Source organism: Mustela erminea, chromosome 16 (assembly GCF_009829155.1).
Source record: "Mustela erminea isolate mMusErm1 chromosome 16, mMusErm1.Pri, whole genome shotgun sequence".
In the NCBI taxonomy this organism is placed as follows: Eukaryota; Metazoa; Chordata; class Mammalia; order Carnivora; family Mustelidae; genus Mustela; species Mustela erminea.
Genome location: NC_045629.1, coordinates 18,082,329 through 18,103,138, shown reverse-complemented (window position 1 = coordinate 18,103,138; position 20,810 = coordinate 18,082,329). Strand labels below are relative to the sequence as shown.

Sequence of the window (20,810 nt, the reverse complement as noted above, 5' to 3'; positions counted from 1 at the left end):
TATATAGTTATTTAAAAATTAAATATCAGATCAAAAATGAAAAAAGAGATACATTCTGTTTATCTGTGATGAATCTGCAGGTTAATTTCTCCTTGATTTAAAAATATTCGAACAGGGAACACATTTTGTCAATATATCACCAGCATGCACTTAATCACAAGTAAAGAGTAGGCCGGTGTGACTGGTTATTTATGGTCTTATTGCTGTGTGCACTGAAAGCTTATCGAGAATCTAAGAAGCTCTATTAGCTAATAATAAGTTACATGTATTCATAAACATTTCAGGCATCTTAAGAGAATTTTGTGATTCCTTTCAGTATCTATTTAGCAACTCCAGTAAAGAAGGGAAACAGTGAATTTTTTACTGCATTAATTCAGTTCACCTAGCCTAGGGAATTACCTGTATTTATCATTACATGGGCTATGGAGGTCTGAATGAAATACATGAGTTATTCTCTAGGGAAGAGAAAGTTTCTACAGTAAAAGACTCTTCAATCTATGGAAAAACACTTAAACTAATAATGTACAATATGTACAATATAGCCAAGACTATCCTTATTAAAGGAATTCATTCTTTCAAAAAATATTCATGTGTCCCCATTGTGCTCAGTTCCATGGTTGGAAAGACAAGATACAGGTTATTGCCCTCATGGAGTTCAGTCTAACAATGGAAATAAGACATTCATACACAGAAACATAGTACCAAACAAAGTGTGATAAAGAGCTACAAAATTTCAGAACTGGATTCATTAGGAGGGCTTCGTGGGTGGGTTGATCCATTGAGAACTTAGGTGAATAGATGTATAGTCAGGTGGGGCATAGTTGGGTCTTCCCAAGGGAAGACGCAGAAGCAAAGCCAGTAAGGCACAGGAGTGCACGGAATGCTGAGTGTGTGGTGTTTTGGGCCAAAGTGCAGAGCATGCTGCTGGCACATTGGCAAGCCACAAATCCTGGGTTCGAGAGTTTTTAACACTTAATAAATTAGGGAACAGGGCGTCTGGGTGGCTCAGTGGGTTAGGCCGCTGCCTTCGGCTCAGGTCATGATCTCAGGGTCGTGGGATCGAGTCCCGCATCGGGCTCTCTGCTCAGGAGGGAGCCTGCTTCCCTCTCTCTCTCTCTGCCTGCCTCTCCGACTACTTGTGATTTCTCTCTGTCAAATAAATAAATAAATAAATCTTAAAAAAAAAATAAATTAGGGAACAGGAAGTTATTGGAAGTTTCTCACAGAAACATTTCCATGAGAGCTTTTCATTGGTTAGATTAGTCTCACAGTGGTGGTTGGGATAGTTCAGGGTGAACATGACCTTGATAAAGACCAGATGGGAAGCTGTTGCCAATAGCCTAGGTGAGAGGTCGTGCTGCCCTGGCACTGGGTGATGGCAGTGGGGAAGGAAAGGAGGAAAGGGATTCTGAAGCTATGAAATTAGGATCCACGACTCAGATGTTTTTAGTCTGAGCAAACACCAATGATGCAGTGAGAGGTGCACAGTGAGTCAGGAGACCGTCCTCCTAATCCAGCTTCCTTTTCTACCTCACTTTGTGGTCTTGGGAAACTGACCTCAACCTAGCTGAATTTCATTTCTTTTATCTGTAAGTGAGTGGTCTTCAGAACCTAGCTTAATACTATTTGGGGGGGGGGGGAACACCCCTTGGAAACGATGTTAATTTTGACATTGAGAATCTCCAATTCAATTATTTGATATAAAGCTGATCTCTAGACTCTTCTCTGTTTTTGTTTCTTGCCTTGTCCTTTTTCTTAGAACTGTGTCCAGCAAACTAGCAAGAATCTCACAGGCTTAAGAGTCAGGTTGATAGTAATTATCACTATCCCTTCTTTATCCACTTTTCTCCATTCTTTGCTCCTCCTCACTCTTAAGAGACCAGCAATCCATGAGGTGGGCATATGAATTGAGAATGGGACATGGGAGTAGCACTCTGCTCTAGGGAAGAGCCAGAAATTTTAGTCTGTTCCCAAATCCTTCACGGAGTCTGAAAAATAGGGAAAATTCTGAAATTGAATCAGATTTGAAGTCAACTTCAAAGATCTGCGATTTGGGGTGGATCTGTGCCTCCACAGAGTCCTGAAAACCAGCTTAGTCTCCTGAAGGTGTCCTGGCCTGTATATGAGTAATGCACAACTTTCTCCCCATCCCAAACCCCTACCCACCACAACTAGGAGACCGGGCGTTGAAACCAACTGGAGGCAATTGTACAGGGAGTTGGTTTGGTTGGAAGCCCCAGTTGCCCCTCATTCCCAAATCCTACCAAACTAGGGCAGGGTTATATTTATACAATCGAGAAACTGAAGCAAAACCACCAATGCTCTTACCTCTAGAAGACCAGCAATTTCCCAACTGCCAAGGTAAGTCAGAGGAAGCAAGATGGGTCCCTACGAACCTGACTATGTTACTATCAGCAAACTTGGCATTAAGGCGTGATAGCAGAAAGAGAAGGTTTTTTACCTCTTTCAGCCGCTAGCTACAAGGCCAAATGGTCGCAGACTTTAGGAGACAGAGCAGAGGAGTGAAATGTGGGTTTCTGTGTGTTCATCTTGGGAAGGAGGAAAAAGGGGTTCTAAAATCTGTTACTTTTAGTACTATGATTGATCCTTGAACAAAAACTTATATGCGGATATTTTTACAGCATTGTAGGTATACTTTCTCTTCCTTATAATTTTCTTGATAACATTTACTTTTCTCTCACTTACTTTATCTTAAGAATATAGTATATAGGGGCGCCTGGGTGGCTCAGTGGCTCAGTGGGTTAAAGCCTCTGCCTTCAGCTCAGGTCTTGATCCCAGGATTCTGGGATAGAGCACCGCACCCGGCTCTCTGCTCAGCAGGGAGCCTGCCTCCTCCTCTCTCTCCGCCTGCCTCTCTGCCTCCTTGTGATATAATACATATAACATACAAAATATATGTTAGTTGACTATGTTAACAGTAAGACTTCTGGTCAACAGTTAAATTTGGGGGGAGTCAAAAATTATATGCAGATTTTCAACTGCATGGGGGTTCAGCATCCTTACCTCCATGTTGTTCAAAGGTCAGCTGTACACTGCCAAAACAAACATAATAAATATGTACAGACTACTAATCATTGCTTATAATAGCTCTCTATAATAGGTATTATAATTTCCATTGAACCAACTGTAGCTCAGAGAAGCAGCTGCCTAGTCGTATTGTTGCTAGTTGTGAAGCAGATTCAGAGACACATCTTTTGACTACAGAGCCCATGACCTCACCCACTAAGCTATACCGCAACCACACTCTAAAGCATACCCTCCATTAGAATTTTCTGCAATGATGTAAATGTTCTCTGTACTATGTAACTTCTAGCCACAGGTGGCTATTGAGTACTTAAAATGTGTAGAATGCAACTTGGAATCTGAGTTTTAAGTTTTATGTAACTTAAGCTTAGGTTTAAACAATCATATGTGGCTAGTGGTTGCCATATTGGACAACCAGCTCTAGAATATGTCATATTAAAAAATCTTGGGAGAAAATTGGAGTGTATTTAAAGGATTCTGTAGCAGGAACAGGGTTCTCTCCTTTTAGTGGATTTTATACTTCCTGGTCAGAGTGATATGAATTTCTAATCCCAGAATACTTACAAGAGCAACATCAAGTAACTTTCAAAAACAAGAGAGACCATTCTGAGAGTAGGAGGCATTAAAGAGTCCCAGGGAATCAATGTCAAGCATGCAAACTGTCCTGAGGATTCCAGAATGTTCTTAGCATTTCATTTACTCATGCTCTTTTTGTCTTTTTAGTGTAGGTAATTGCAAATACAGGTATTTGAAAATAATCAAGGCTTAGCTGGAGGAGCTAGTCATTCATCAAACAGAGTATCAGACTTAAGGTCAAATGGAAAGTAGAGCTAAAAAGAAGATAAAAAAAATGATAAAATTTGAAGCAAAGCAGTGAGGTAGAGAGAGTGCAATCCTGTTGGAAGGAAGAGAAAACAAAGGGCACTAGAAAGCTGATCTTGCTTCTGGCTCAACATCTAAGGTAGAGAGGAAGGAGAATTCTTCCTTCTTCTACCCATTGGAAGTGAGAAAGTTAATGGCTGGCCAAGTCATTAAAACAGGGAAAGAACACCAGATGGTGTGGATGTGGAGACAGAGAAGTAGGGGCTGCTTAAGCAGCAGGGTTATTTAGCCTGGAACACTTAGGGCATGAGTGAACCAGGACTTTCAGGTCAACTCCAGCCCCAGTTATAGCTCTTGAAAAATCACTTTAATTCCATGCCAAAACAATGCTTGATAACTGTGCTGACCAGATCCTCTTAAACTAAGACAGTGAGGTTATTAATTCTTCCCTGCAATATCCATCTGTTCATTTATCCATCCATCCATCCATCCATCCATCCATCCATCCATCCTTCTTTCTCTCCCTCCCTCCATTAGTGAGAACACTAATATATGACCAGTGGGGAGAAGGCAGCACTTCATTCAGGATTTAGATGAGCTGGTGTTCCAAGAGCCAGGCTCTGCTGATCAGTCCTGCTAGATATAACCCATCTGAGCACAGGAGACATGTACAGTATATTGTTTCTTTTAGTATTCTGGGGTTCAGAGTGTAATTTAGAAAAGGACTTTTCTAACCAACTTTATAAGTTACTTGAAAAAAATACAACCCAGAACTCTAACCAGTAAAAGGATTCTTGCAATCTTTTTACACCAAGGACTCAACTCATGATATCTATACAATATTTAACTCTTTCTTTCTGCCTACATTGTCAGTCTCTTCAATTTAGCTGTCTATCTGGCAGTAGGAAGCTTGGATATGTGATTTAAAATTTTTTTAATGAAAAGAAACACTTTACAAAATCTAAAATCAAAGAGAAATGAATTAACTCGAAAGGTGCTTTATAAAAGCTAACACTATGGCATTTCTTTCATTAGATAGCTTGCAGACTTCTGGCTGTAAGCTTTTCTTCTTGATAATTACTCCTCCAAATCTGTTGTTTATACATTTTAATTCATCATAAATACCTCTGAGGATATGTTAAAAATTAAAATATTTTACTTTTCTCTGAACATTTCCTGGCACAATTCACATGCCAGAAATGAATAGTGACAGCCCCAACAAGTAGCAAATACTTTAGCCTAAGGCCTTCCCCGTAGTCCTGTCTGAACTCCAGGGCCTTCTTGAATCCATCCTCAGCACACACAATCTGCCTCACCATCCCTCCACCTCAGCCTCCTGATTGATTTTTCTGAATTGATTTTCTGAATTCAGTTTTTCTGAATTCTGCAATCTGTTTCTCATATGTCACTCCCTATTTAAATCCCACTAATGGTCCAATTACCTGTGGGATAAAAACATTAATCTTCACTGTGGTCTCTAAGGCCTGACATGATCTGGCTCCTACCTGCCTCTCTGACCTAACTGTCCCAATAGAAATAAGATGTGGTTGACAAATATGAGACATATATATAATTTTATATTTCTAGTAGCCACAGTAAAAAAACAGAAACAATAGATATTAAGGTTATTAATAAATTTTATTTAACACTCTCAAAATATAAACTATTATTTCAACATGTAATCAATATTTTTAAAAATGACGTATCTGTGAATAGAGATAGCTTTACTTCCTCCTTTCCAATCTGGGAGATCTTTCACTTCATTTTTCTTGCCTTATGATACTGGCTAAAAATCTCAGAATGGACATCCTTGCTTTGTTCCTGATCTTGGGAGAAAAGCATTCATATTATTAAGTATAATATTAAGTGTGTGTTTTTCATGGAAGCCCTTTATCAGGTTGAAAAAGTTCCTTTCCCTTCCAAGTTTGTTGATAGTTTTCAAAATGAGGAATGGATGTTGAATTTCATTAAATGCTTTTTCTGCATCTACTGAAATGATCATGCCGTTACTCTTCTTTAGCCTGTTTACTATAATGAGTTATGTTGATTTTTGAATGTTGAACCAGTCTTGTATTCTTGGATTAAATTCCATTTGATCATGATGTATTTTCCTTTTTATTAATTGTTGGATTTTTAAAAAAATTGTTGGATTTAATTGGATAAATTTTTGTTTAAAATTTTTGCATCTATTTTCATAAAGATACTGGTCTATAGTTTTCTTTTTTCATAATGTCTTTGTATGGCTTTGAGAACAGGATAATGTTGGCTTCATAGATTAAGTTGGACAGCATTCCCTCTTCTTCAATTTTCTGAAAGTCTGTGTATACTTGGTATTATTTCTTCCTTAATTGTTTGGTAGAATTCACTAGGGAAGCCATCTGGGCCTGGTGTTTTCTTTTAGAGAAAAATATATGTGTTAATACATGTAAAGTAACTACAACTATACTTGGCTTATAAGAAATGCCGTTAGCTATTTTTTTAAAAATGGATCTTCAATTAAAACTTACAAATGTTTACTACAGAAATTAGAAAATATTTTATAATTATAAAGAAGAAAAAATCACAGTAATGCTATCTAAAGGTCCCTGCTATTAATATTTAAATGTATTCTTCAGTCTTTTTACAGATAATACTTGTTTATATTGTTATTGTTTATACTTCCCTGTACCAAATTTATTAGCTTAGCATTTGATTAACATTTCCCATGTCAATAGTTCTTAATAATTTCAAAGGTTATATATAGTCCATTAAGTGGTCATACTATAGTTTATTTAACTATCATTTTGTATTTTTAGGATTGTTCTACTTTCTCGCCACAGTAGATCCAAACATCTCTTTCCTGCACTTACATATACATTTGAATAAATACACATGCAAACCCTCAGAATATTCCCTCTAGGGCTTCCCTTTGTGGTACTGCTCACATACACTGATAACAGTTAATGTTTATGGTGTGTTTACTATGTAGCAGGCACTATAGTACAAGCTTCACGTGTTACATCTCAGTTAAAAGTAGGTACCATTTTATCACCCCTAATTAACAAATAAGGAAACCAAAGCACCAAGATGTAAAGCAACTTGCCCAATGTCACCCAGCTAGGGAATGTGAAAGCCAAGAAAGGCCATCAGATGTCACAGCCCACATGACTGAGTACTGTGCAACAATACCTCTCAGCTTATACCTTTAGACTTTTGGTATGAATTTCATTCCACACCTGAGTTGTTAATCCTGAAATGATGTTTGAGTTCTTGCCCAGCTCACCAGCCCTGAACATGTGTTCTCCACCTGGATTTTGGGAGCGTTCCGTCCACTTATTATCCATTTCTTGCTCTTATAGTCATTTATAATTTTACTGCTATCTCCTCCAGTCAGACAGAGCACTCATAATCTCAACTGAAACTGGGACATAACATCTGATAAAAGGATTCCTCTTCCTACTGTGTAAATTTGTTTTCATGAAAATAATGATATATTTTAAATGAATCACTATATACTCAATTTAAAGACTTTATTGAAAAGAGTAAAAGGAGATAAAATGGAAACTGCCCTAGAAAAGGAAAGATACACCAATAAAATGCAACAGGTTGTACACATTGGTAACAAAAAAGTACAGGTTGCCTAGAACACAAAGAATTATATAGTAAAAGAATTGTCATTAATTGCAATCCTCAAAAAAGGTTAATATTTCTGCTTTTGTCTTTGTCTTTGAAAATATATGTTTTGTGTTGAGAACTGCCGTATGGTTTCAACAGCTTTTTAATACCTATGTTCTAGTAAATTAGCATAGGGAGAATTTATTACCAGAAAAGCCTTGTGCGTATTCTTCTCAATTTCCGAATCTTTCAGTGAGTGTGCATTTATTTTTTGTCTTGTCTTTAACAAAACAGACTATGCTCAATAAATAGTTTGTTTGGGTTTTTTTTTTTTTTTTTTTTTTTTTTTAAATTCCTTTTTAGTGCTGGTTTCCAATTCTCCACAGTTACTTCCCAGGAGGAAAATGGCATTAGAACCCTCCTTCAGGAGCAAGCCTCTGGGTTTAAGGCCCCTCTCCAGGTCCTCACCTCTCTTCCCCTTCCTCTTGCTTTATCTTGTCCTAGGAGATCTGCCCACAGCTGAGCACCCCACGGAGGTCAGTTGAGATGAAGCGGAATGGTTCTCGCTTCCTCGGCTCAACAGAAGTTTAAGGTAGCTAGCTAGCGTCCTTTTCCAAGTTCTGTGGGTTTGGGTGGTGTTTTTTTCTGTCAGTTCCCCCTCAATATGGTCAGATCGGTCTCTGGAAGTGCAGCGATCAATCACAAATCACAAAGAGACTGGCAACAGAGGTAACTGCAACCCGTAGCCATTTTTTCACAGAAAAAGCAATTTCGTGAGCTTCCCAAAGTAAACGGGTCTAAGATTTTTAAGTTGTGAGACTAAACTCTGTCAGCACCCATTATCCCTCCGTCTGGAAAGTTTTAGTGAGCGGCAACCTCAAGCTCATCCCGTCTCTCGCTTGCCCGATGGCTGACTTTATTTCAGGTCTACCTCGAGATGAATGAGAATCCAAAGAAAAAATTTACCAGAAGAGGAAAAAAATACTGGAGGATGCGGGCATCGATCCCGCTACCTCTCGCATGCTAAGCGAGCGCTCTACCATTTGAGCTAATCCCCCACCACTGGGCACGGCTGCTTATCTCTTCCTCTAGAGAGAGGTCAGAGCATTTAGAAACAGAAACTATATTTTTCTTGATTGTGTTCTTGATCTTGCCCTACAGATAAAAGCAAAGTAACAAAAATAGGAACCTCTCTCCTTCGAGCCGGAATCGAACCAGCGACCTAAGGATGGCCACGGGCACAGCGCCTACAGTCCTCCGCTCTACCAGCTGAGCTATCGAAGGGAGCGGGGTAGCATAGCGCCGAGTTTCCTTCCTAATGTTTACTTTCTAAGCTTTTTGCGCTTTCTACCGCGATTCTTTCGTGCCTCCCCGGTCGGCTGACCATAAGATACGCTTCTAGCGAAAGCCCCGGCTCCTCACGGCAGCTGCAACGAGCGCTCGCGTTGCCCGCCCTCCACAGAGCGCTGAGGAGAAGGGCCCGCAGCCGGCCCGGGACGTGGCTCTGTGCGCTCAGGGGACTCGCGAACGCCGGCGACGATTTAGAGACGGAAGTCCGAGAGCCGGCCCCCGCCCCGCGGAGCGCAGACTCCGGCCTTTGTTACTAGGAGCGCACATGGCGGGGATTCACCAAAGATTTCACACGGGGGATACTGCCGTAGGCCAAAACTGGAGCGAAAGTGCAAGCATTGCCAACTGTTCGTTGGAATGTTATGTGTATTAGGGAAGGGGACCCGTGCAACAGGCCGTAAATCCTACAAAGTTGGTATTTAAAAAAACAAAAAAAAGTGTCTCCTTCGAGCCGGAATCGAACCAGCGACCTAAGGATGTCTCTTACCAGGAAGTCAGCTACAGTCCTCCGCTCTACCAGCTGAGCTATCGAAGGGACGGGCAAACCGCTGGTGCCCCTTGAGATTCAAACTCAGGAGCCCGAGCAAGTACAGCGGCGGGTTAGAAGTTGAACCGAGCATGCGTAGCTGGGAAACAGGGAGGGGAAGGGAGCAAATGCCCTTGTGTGGCTTCACGCGTGCGCAGAAAGACCACCCGGCTACGTCTCCTGGAATCCGGACCCCCGGGGAAGGAGCGCCCCCCGCCCACCTTTTCATGTGTCGGGGGCTGGTGGTGCCGAGGCTCAGAGAATCCGACGTCATGTTCCTTTCCTTTCCTTTACTACCCTACACTGGAGATGACTAGCGAGTGTAGCCTTACCACTCTGTAATCTGTACATCCCCTCAGTTTCTCTCCGTGTGCAGGGCCAGTGGCGCAATGGATAACGCGTCTGACTACGGATCAGAAGATTGTAGGTTCGACTCCTGCCTGGCTCGGTTCTTTGTTTTTTGGTTTTTTTTTTGTTTATTTTTGTCGCAATATATTTTTTAAAGATCTAAGGATCTTTACTTTTTGGGGTTCTTCAAATCAAATGCCAAGACTGTTTTACCGCACTTTGAGTACAGAAACCTGTCGCGCGGGCGTTTTCGGTACGATCTCCTCCAACTCTGGAGCCCCGAGGAGACCCTGCGGCGGCCACCGGGAGAGCGCGGCGGCCCGGCGGGGGTGTGGGGCGAGGCGCTGGGGAAAGCGGGGTGGGGGATGAGCCGCTCAGGGGCTCTCGGTTGGAAGCCCGGTGAGGGACCTGGGAAGTGAAGCCTGCAGTCCCCGTCGCGAAGCTGGTTGAAATCCCAAGGCTGCTGCTTCTGCTGCAGCTTCCTTCTTCGGGTCTTCTAAGAGAGTTGAAGACTTCAGTCACTGAGTCACTAGAGCAAGGGCCCACGCACACCCCCGACATTGCAGAGGAAAGAAAGTGAAGTTTTTCTTTTCACACTGTCTTTTTGATCAGGTTCCTGTTTTACATTGCATCTTAAAAAGGGTCCTGAGCTCCCTTCTCCGTTGTAAGCAAAGCGTAAAAACCATCTAGTAACTTGGGTTCTGCCCTCGAGGGTCTTTTAACCAAGAGGATGTCATGTGGGTTTGAACAAATTGAGTTTTTATGTTAAAGTTATTGATCTTATTTGTGGGGAGTGGTTTAGAATTCTCTCTTAAATCTCCCAAGTAAGACAGAGATTCCCAAAAGTAAAAGTTTAATACAATGTGAACTTGGGGAAGAGATAAATTAGGGGAGAGGAAAATACGGAGTTAGGGGAAAGGACTAGTTTTTAAGTGGGAAAGCCGCTTCCTTAAAGGTGTACAAACGGTTAAAGGAAGCTAAAAATTGGTGAACCAGGAGACACAAGTACAGACCATTTGAACAAAATGATGGTGGGTTTTATTTTTGTTTCCTAGTGATCATTGTCATTTTTGAATAAAACCAACTGATACATGTTTAAAGTTACATAGTGTTTCTTTCTGAGAGTTAAAAAACAAACACCTCTGTGGAAAGTTGGGGACATACCTTGCATCCTTTCCCCCAAGTTTGTTGACAGAACCATGAAGATTAGGCTACAAGGAAAGAGCCTCCATCTTATTCCTACCTTCTTCTCATATTACACCTAAGGGGTTTATTATTTGCAGAGGTCAAGGTCATGGCCATCACTGCACTGTGGGAGAAATTCTGGCTTCCAGGTCTATTCCCCCCCCCCCCCCCCCAGCAGACGGTCAGAGTAACACTCTCCAAGAGGGCCAAGATGGTGTGTGATTTCTGGCTCTCTTACTGTGACAGAAATTCACACAGAGCTACTCTAAGTCAGAGAGACATTTATTATAATGTACAGGGTTATCCCAGGGAAACCAAGAAGGAAATGTAACAGGGCTTCTTTAAGGTTTTTCTCTCAGTGCCTCTGTATGCCTCACTATATTTCTCTAGTGGTCAGTTGGCAACATGGTGTTACAAGCCCCCCCCCCCCAATTCCTGATGGTTTCCCCTCACCATCTATCACCATAGGTCAAATGTCTGTTTCTCTCCCTGACACACACTGAAATTCATGTTAAAAACCTAATGCTCCAGGTGATGGTATTAAGACGTGGGGCCTGTGAGGGGTAATTAGGACATGGAGGTGGAGAGTGACCTTATAAAAGAGGCCCCTGGGAAATCCCTCCTCCCCTCCACCATGTGTGGGCAGATGGAGAAAGAAGTTCAGCAGTCTGCAACCCTTGGAAGACCCTTGGAAGAGGGTCTTCACCAGAACCTGATCATCCTGGCACTCTGGTCTTGGATTTCCAGCCTCCCAAACTGTGAGAGACAAAATATCTATTGTTTAACCGCTACCCAGTCTGTGGTATATTGTTACAGCAGCCTAAACAGACTAAGCTGTCTATCAACCAGAGACTCACTTCTCTTTCTCAATCCTGACAGCAAAACGCTTCACTGTTCTGGTCTCAGTTAGATGCTCACTCTTTACCCCTGAACTGTGTCCGGGGGTCAGGAATACACGTACCCCTCCGGGTTGACTCACCTGTAGCCATATAGCTGGGTACATATTGCTTTCCTCCTTCCTGGGATCCCAATGAAAAGCTAATAAAGATAAAAAGAAAAAGTCTATGGATGGAAGACAACAGTAGTTGCAATGAGCAAACCTGAGATTTTAAATAATTTCTGGGATGTGGAATGCAAATGAGGTTATGTAGACACATAACCCAGAATGGAGAAAAACACAGCTCAAAGTACATATTCTAGAAACTGGCAGACAAAACTGTTCTCTCCGTGGAGCTCACAAGAGGCTCCAGGCACAGAGGCAACAGCACAAAGGTCAGAGGCCCACAATATTTTGCAGCTGCTGCGGCATTTGTCCCAGGTGGAGCTGCCTGGGGAACTGCCTAAACAGAGTAGATTTGCCTGGGGAGAGCCCAGGGGGTGAATACAGGGCTGGAGAGAGAGGAAGAGCAGAGCCTAATAACAGACATGCAGAGGAAGAAAGGCCACCCACCCCACTCCCAGAGAATAACTCTTCTTGAGTTAGTAGTTTGGGGGGTTTGAGGACAGCATGGCTGTTTTCTTTCAGGCACCAGTAATGTAAAAGCCTGCATGTCCCCAGGACCAGCCATTTTACAGACACAAATCAGTGTAGTCCTTTATTCATGAATGTGAACAAATGTCTATCAGACATCTGAGATGAAACAACTTAAAGTCCAAGATAAACACACAACTGATTCAAGAGGAAACTGATAATGCAAGGAATATAGTACAGAACTGTTTTTTGAATTGCTAATGGATATCCTTAGGGACATCTAAGGGGCTATTGCAGTAACAAAAACCAGTAGGAGGTAATATTTAAAAAGGAACAATGAGGGATGCCTGGGTGGCTCAGGTGGTTGGGCATCTGCCTTCCGCTCAGGTCATGATCCTGGAGTTACAGGATCAGGTCCCACATCAGACTCCCTGCTTGGCTGGGGGTCTGCTTCTCCCTCTGTCTCTGCCCACCCCACCCCACCCCCACCCCGCCACTTTCTCTCTCACTCAAATAAATAAAATCTTAAAAAAGAAAAAAAAAAGGAGCAATGAGAAAATAGTTGAGTTCTTACAAACTAAAAGAGTTTGCCAAAGTGAAAAATAACCTATTGGTCATGGCTAAAGATCAAATTTGGAGATACAGAAAATAGAATGGAAAATACCTCCTAGGAAACAAAAATATAGAGAGCAGAAAATATAAAAGCCTGGGGGATAGGCCCAGAAGACACAAGGCTTTAGAGTTCCAGAAAGGGAAAGTAGAGAAAATGCATGGGAAGGTGTGGAAGAAAGACATTAGTCATCAGATCAAAAGTGCCATCCAGATATAATGAATGAAAAACAACCAGAGCTGGACAGCTTGGTGAAATGTAAAAGTATTGAGGAAAGATGAAATCCTAAAAGCTTTCAGATTTGGGGAGAACAAAAAACAAAAAACTGGCTAGCTACAAGAGAATGAGAATCAGATTATAATCAGACTTTTCTGATTATAATCCCAGTATATATACCCAGTCGTACTGGATGCTGCAACACAGTAGAGCAAGACCCTTGAATTTCTGTGGGGAAATAATTTTGAACCCAGTGATGAAGTCTTAGAATATAAGTGAAGTTCTGTGGGGTGAGGTCTGGAGCTGATGACCAAGAAAGAATTTCTTGAGACATCTTTGGTGCAAAATGGTGGTTTATTAAAGCACGGGGACAGGACCGTGGGTGGAAAGAGCTGCTGCCCTGGGGTTGTGAGGAGTGGTCCATTATACACTTGCAAGTTGGGAGGGGGTCAGGATGACAGAAGTCCCTAAGAAATTTTGGAACCAAGGTTTCCAGGACATTGAGGGGCTAGCTGTTGTTGGAAAAAGGTTATTCATTACTGGTAATAAAACATTTGTCCTGAGACCCTTTAGATGTATATCAGTGGGCCACATGCTTGGAAATGATTGTCAACACTATCTTGGAAGGTTTAGAGATAAAGGAAGTTTCCAAAGGAATTGTTAGTAGACTTACAGGATCCTGGTTGGCGGTAGGGGTCTGTCAAACTAGAATTGCCCTTTGTCCTTAGCAAAGTGTTAAGGTGGAAGCAGCAGAGTCCCTAGATGAAAGTCACTCTGCCTGTTTCAAGGGCTTGTCGGTGGATAAGGAAATTTAATAATTTTTCTTCTGCCTCTGTTTCCCACATCACCGGAATTATATAATCACTTATAATTATATAATTATAATTATAATTATATAATCACTTATAAGTCGCAATCACTTATGAGAACAGGTCACACTTGTGAGGCATCATAAAATTTAAATCCTATGATTCTTTTCTGAAACAAAAAAATAAACATTACTTGAAGATGTTATACTGATGATGTTCTTTAGGAAGCAAAAGCTGACACAGCTGGAATACAGAATTATAGTGGGGAGTAATGTCTTATGAATGGGAAAGTGGGGGGATGACACAATATTACATAGTATTAGGGCACAGCAATGCAGACCCAATAGTCTCTGCCTTGGTCCCTGCAAAGCAAAGATTTCCTTTTAGAGGAATTCTGAATTGGGTAGGAATAACCAGGTTTTCATATAGTCACTTTGCTCAGTCATTGGTCAAAGGCTGAAAACCTCCTCTGGAAAGCTGAGGTGAACCCTAAAGGAGTTAACACCTGGAGGCTCTCAATTAAGCATCCTCCTTGAAGTTGGGCAGTCTCGAAAGGCAATCTAGCAATCTAGCAGCAAATCTCTGTCTACCACAGATTTACTTCAGCACAACAGCAACGAGGATGACCACAAGGATGGCAAAATGGGGGAGGGGGAGGGTGTAGAAAATACAAGAAAGAGGAAAACCTAGAACTTAAGAAAAAAGGGAACCAACCAAGGAACTCAAATCCCAAGTTGGCGGTGATTCAGTAGGCCAAGAAAGCAATCAAGACAAATTAAGAAAAAAAAAAAAAAAAAAAAAAGGTCAAAAGGTTCTACAAAGATGATTTTTCAAAAAGAAACTGGATTCTTTCACAGTAATAATGTCATTAAGGACCAGGAAGACTTTAGAGATACTGTCAAGCATGTCACTTTTGCAAACCAAAGATAATTAGAAATTTCTGAAAAAAAAAAAAAAAGGAAAGAGCTTTATAAAGAATTCATGGTCCAAATATAAAGCAAACTAAAATATGGTACAATTTTGAGAGATTGATGGCATGTATTATGGACTAATTTTCTCCTACTCCTCTCCAAATTCTAATACTGAAGCCCTCAGCCCCAGTATCTCAGCATGTAACTATATTTGGAGATAGGGGCCTTTGAAAAGGTAATTAGATTTTAATTAGGTCATTAGGGTGGGCCCTTATCCAGAATGACTCTCGTTCTTATAGGAAGAGACTAGAACATAGAAACACCAGACATGTGCATGAATAGAGACAACCATGTGAACACACAGTAAGAAGGTGGCCATCTGCAAGCCAAGGAGAGAGTCCTTAGAAGAAATCAAACCTACTGAAACTTTGATCTTGGACTTCCAGCCTCCACAACTGTGAGAAAATTCATTTTATTTAAGCCACCCAGTCTATGGTATTTTGTGAGGCAACCCTAGGAAACTAAGATAGTATTGGTGAGGAAAAAGAAATTTGCTTTCTTTTTTGCTTTCTTTGGTATTATTTGCATTTTCTTGTTTCACTATATGCAAGTTATTTTATATAACAGTTTATGAAACAGTTTCATAATTATCATCTAATAAAAATTGCTTAGAAGTGAAGGAACTGATGACCAAAGATACGAAATGACTTACCTTCAGGAACAGAGTTGAGTAATGGCAGATGAGAGCTCAGTCACCAGCCAGGATTCTCCTTAGCATTAGTTGGTTTCCCTGTCGTCAAATGGACATTTGAACTAGACAGACTGGACTGCTGGACTGCTTCCCAGGAGGAAGGAGGTCGAAAGGCAGTTTCTGATGTTAGGTAAGGTTAGACAACAACCAGGACATTCTGGGACTACCAGTGTTCCATTTATTAAAGGGAACTCTCTTCTTAGTTCTAGAACTCAAAGATCAAATCCCTAAGATTTGTTAATTAGCAGTGGTGCTCCACAAGTTATTCATGATACCCTGAGATCTGAAGGAAATAAACATCGTTCAACTTGAAAAATACCTTACGCATATGCACATGAAAGAACTTTCAAGTTCTTCTTTTCAGCTGAGGAACCCATTCCACAGTGCAGAAAGCTCTACTGAGAAATGTTAAATAATTTCTTCAGGATGATTCCCAGATTGGGTGACCAGGGCTGAATTCAGGTTTACTCAGTGCTCATCCATGACTTTCTGTAAATGTGTACCATCTCCAAGGATTCCACAAGATTGGAATGAGAACATTTGCTTGTTGTGAGAAACCACAGAGATAGAGTTTCCAAAGTCAGAAAGGGAATCATTCCAGAGAACTCCAGGGAAGATACAATGTATTTATGTTATTTGTGGTGGTTATGTTCTATATAGTCACCACAAACAGTGGTTTAGTGAATACAGAACCATTGCTCCTATGGGAAATACAAGGTTAAGTTCCTGTGGACCTCTGTTCACAACATTTTTCTGAAGTGATCAGTATGTGTTTTATGTGTTGTTTAGGAAACTTATTTAACATATATTATTGTGAATGACCATGAAATAAATTTTAGCAAATAGGGAAATTTGCAAAATATGGAATCTGTGAATAATGAGGATTAATAGTATTCTCAGGCCAAACTAAATGTTGAATTATATGATGAATCACTGTGTCAAAAGATCTCAGTGAGACAAGCCTGCAGCCCCTACCTCCATTAAGGAGGTTAACAGGAACCATTTGTACTACAGGGAGATTGCAAGACTGACCCATCCAATTCCAAGGCTCCATAAAAACTTCAGGTTCATCTGCAGTCTTTCACACTCAGGAAAAGCAGAACTGTCATGTTGTTCATACAGTCTTTCCCAAAGGTATGATTTGGGAAGAGGGGGGCTGGGGCTGGGAAAAGATGTTGCAGGGAGGTTTTCTTCAGAGATTCATATTTATTCCTTTACTAGACATTTATTCAGTCTCTACTATGTGCCATGTACCTATGTTATAGTGCTGGGGAGCAATAGTAAGCAAAACAACCACAAACTTCTGCTCTGATGGAATACACATTTTGAAGGACAGACAATAAGTTATCAATAATATAGATATCAATAAATGGTATCTATAGTAGGCTCATCTGTGGTGAGTGCCAAAGGAAAAATAAAAGCACAGGTAGATCTCCAGAGTATGGAGGGTACATGCTTTTCACAATGGCAGATTGACAAAGACTACCAGAAACAAAATAAATTGCTGCAAAACACACACACACACACACACACACACACACACACACACACACATTTATTTTAAATGGTGGGAGACAAAAGTTCCAGTTCCTTTAGAAAAATTTGTTTACCAAGTTGTATTTCCTATATAGAAGTAATAAAGTATTTCTAGTTTAGACATCTAACTTAAATAATGGTACATTTTTACTAATAGGAACTTCATAATTTTTACCTTATTTTGTACAATGGAGAAAAATTGAGTATAATATCACTCTTATTATGAATAGATAATTAAAGTCATGAAAAGATTACACATCCTATTTTATGAGTGATATTGAGATGCCTTGTTAATAATAGCAAATGTTCTCATCCCAATCTTATGGAATCAGAGAAATGAAATGGAATGTATTAACCTACAGCATTCACTTTTAGTAGGGGAGAGACAAATTCAAGCATATTGAGTATCAGGACTGTTTTAATATTAAATAAGTAGCTGTAGCTAACTCTACAGAATTCAAATGTCTTATGGTGCCAGGGTGGTATAATAATTAAGCATATAGACCCTAGAGCTAGACTACCTGAGTCCAAATGCTGTTTCTCTTATTATTAAAGTTATAGGTTAACAGCTCCAATTTTCTCATCTGCAAAATGAGAAATAATAGTACCAACTTCATAGGTTTGCTGTGAGGTTTAAATGAATTAACCTATACTTAGCACTTAGAAAGTATCTGACACATAGTGCCCTATATGTGTTTGCTATTTATAAATGTATTAAAAGTTTTCTTAACACTGTCTATAATCCTGGAAAATTATGGCAGGAACTTTACCAGAATTTTTAGTCAGGATTGTTTACTAATATCAACTATTCTAGAATCACTATAAATATATAGATATAAATATATAAATAAGACCAAAAAAGGTCTTATTTATTCATCTGAGAGATAGAGAGGCAGAGCACAAGCAGGGGGAGAGGGAGAAGCAGGCTCCCTGCTGAGCTCAATTCCAGAACCGGGAGATCAGGACCCAAGCCAAAGGCAGACACTTACCCATCTAAGCCACCCAGGTGCCCCTGACTTTTAAAGTAAAAATCCAGCTTTTCATTCACTTGACCAACGTTGCAGTTATTTATTGGTCAGACCAGAGAACATGACAGACTGCTACCAAGGTCACATAGGTTTTCCAAGTAAAGAAATGCTGCAGGTCCTTCATCCATTTTGAGTCTATTTTTGTGTGTGGTGTAAGGAAATGGTCCAACTTCATTTTTCTGCATGTGGCTGTCCAATTTTCCCAACACCATTTATTGAAGAGGCTGTCTTTTTTCCATTGGACATTCTTTCCTGCTTTGTCGAAGATGAGTTGACCATAGAGTTGAGGGTCTATTTCTGGGCTTTCTATTCTGTTCCATTGATCTATGTGTCTGTTTTTGTGCCAGTACCATGCTGTCTTGATGATGACAGCTTTGTAATAGAGCTTGAAGTCCGGAATTGTGATGCCACCAACGTTGGCTTTCTTTTTCAATATCCCTTTGGCTATTCGAGGTCTTTTCTGGTTCCATATAAATTTTAGCATTATTTGTTCCATTTCTTTGAAAAAGATGGATGGTACTTTGATAGGAATTGCATTAAATGTGTAGATTGCTTTAGGTAGCATAGACATTTTCACAATATTTATTCTTCCAATCCAGGAGCATGGAACATTTTTCCATTTCTTTGTGTCTTCCTCAATTTCTTTCAGGAGTACTTTATAGTTTTCTGAGTATAGATTCTGTGCCTCTTTGGTTAGGTTTATTCCTACGTATCTTATGGTTTTGGGTGCAATTGTAAATGGGATTGACTCCTTAATTTCTCTTTCTTCTGTCTTGCTGTTGGTGTAGAGAAATGCAACTGATTTCTGTGCATTGATTTTATATCCTGACACTTTACTGAAGTCCTGTATAAGTTCTAGCAGTTTTGGAGTGGAGTCTTTTGGGTTTTCCACATATAGTATCATATCATCTGCAAAGAGTGATAATTTGACTTCTTCTTTGCCGATTTGGATGCCTTTAATTTCCTTTTGTTGTCTGATTGCTGAGGCTAGGACCTCTAGTACTATGTTGAATAGCAGTGGTGATAATGGACATCCCTGCCGTGTTCCTGACCTTAGCGGAAAAGCTTTCAGTTTTTCTCCATTGAGAATATTTGCGGTGGGCTTTTCATAGATGGCTTTGATGATATTGAGGTATGTGCCCTCTATCCCTACACTTTCAAGAGTTTTGATCAGGAAGGGATGCTGTACTTTGTCAAATGCTTTTTCAGCATCTATTGAGAGTATCATATGGTTCTTGTTCTTTCTTTTATTGATGTGTTGTATCACATTAACTGATTTGCAGATGTTGAACCAACCTTGCAGCCCTGGAATAAATCCCGCTTGGTCGTGGTGAATAATCCTTTTAATGTACTGTTGAATCCTATTGGCTAGTATTTTGTTGAGTATTTTCGCATCTGTGTTCATCAAGGATATTGGTCTATAGCTCTCTTTTTTGATGGGATCCTTGTCTGCTTTTGGGATCAAGGTGATGCTGGCCTCATAAAATGAGTTTGGAAGTTTTCCTTCCATTTCTATTTTTTGGAACAGTTTCAGGAGAATAGGAATTAGTTCTTCTTTAAATGTTTGGTAGAATTCCCCCGGGAAGCCGTCTGGCCCTGGGCTTTTGTTTGTTTGGAGATTTTTAATGATTGTTTGAAGGACCTCAATGTGCAAAAGGAATCCATCAAAATCCTTGAGGAAAACACAGGCAGCAACCTCTTCGACCTCAGCCGCAGCAACATCTTCCTAGGAACAACGCCAAAGGCAAGGGAAGCAAGGGCAAAAATGAACTATTGGGATTTCATCAAGATCAAAAGCTTTTGCACAGCAAAGGAAACAGTTAACAAAATCAAAAGACAACTGACAGAATGGGAGAAGATATTTGCAAACGACATATCAGATAAAGGACTAGTGTCCAGAATCTATAAAGAACTTAGCAAACTCAACACCCAAAGAACAAATAATCCAATCAAGAAATGGGCAGAGGATATGAACAGACATTTCTGCAAAGAAGACATCCACATGGCCAACAGACACATGAAAAAGTGCTCCCTATCACTCGGCATCAGGGAAATACAAATCAAAACCACAATGAGATATCACCTCACACCAGTCAGAATGGCTAAAATCAACAAGTCAGGAAATGACAGATGCTGGCGAGGATGCGGAGAAAGGGGAACCCTCCTACACTGTTGGTGGGAATGCAAGCTGGTGCAGCCACTCTGGAAAACAGCATGGAGGTTCCTCAAAATGTTGAAAATAGAACTGCCCCATGACCCAGCAATTGCACTATTGGGTATTTACCCTAAAGATACAAACGTAGTGATCCAAAGGGGCACGTGCACCCGAATGTTTATAGCAGCAATGTCCACAATAGCCAAACTATGGAAAGAACCTAGATGTCCATCAACAGATGAATGGATCAAGAAGATGTGGTATATATATATACAATGGAATACTATGCAGCCATCAAAAGAAATGAAATCTTGCCATTTGCGACAACATGGATGGAACTAGAGCGTATCATGCTTAGCGAAATAAGTCAAGCAGAGAAAGACAACTATCATATGATCTCCCTGATATGAGGAAGTGGTGATGCAACATGGGGGCTTAAGTGGGTAGGAGAAG

The 20,810-nt window shown here is 40.5% G+C and overlaps 4 non-coding genes across 4 annotated transcripts; 1 reads left to right on the top strand and 3 right to left on the bottom strand.

The window, feature by feature from the left end:
• Positions 1–8,446: 8,446 nt before the first annotated feature.
• On the bottom strand, positions 8,447–8,519 carry TRNAA-AGC. The gene has a single exon. It is a non-coding gene; the product is annotated as a tRNA-Ala (tRNA).
• A 136-nt stretch (positions 8,520–8,655) lies between these two features.
• On the bottom strand, positions 8,656–8,745 carry TRNAY-GUA. Its single transcript is given in 2 exon segments — positions 8,656–8,691; positions 8,709–8,745. It is a non-coding gene; the product is annotated as a tRNA-Tyr (tRNA).
• A 508-nt stretch (positions 8,746–9,253) lies between these two features.
• TRNAY-GUA lies at positions 9,254–9,346 on the bottom strand. Its single transcript has 2 exons — positions 9,310–9,346; positions 9,254–9,289 (listed from the first exon to the last, which is right to left on the bottom strand). It is a non-coding gene; the product is annotated as a tRNA-Tyr (tRNA).
• Positions 9,347–9,712: 366 nt separating this feature from the next.
• TRNAR-ACG lies at positions 9,713–9,785 on the top strand. Its single transcript has one exon. It is a non-coding gene; the product is annotated as a tRNA-Arg (tRNA).
• The last annotated feature ends 11,025 nt before the right edge of the window (positions 9,786–20,810 follow it).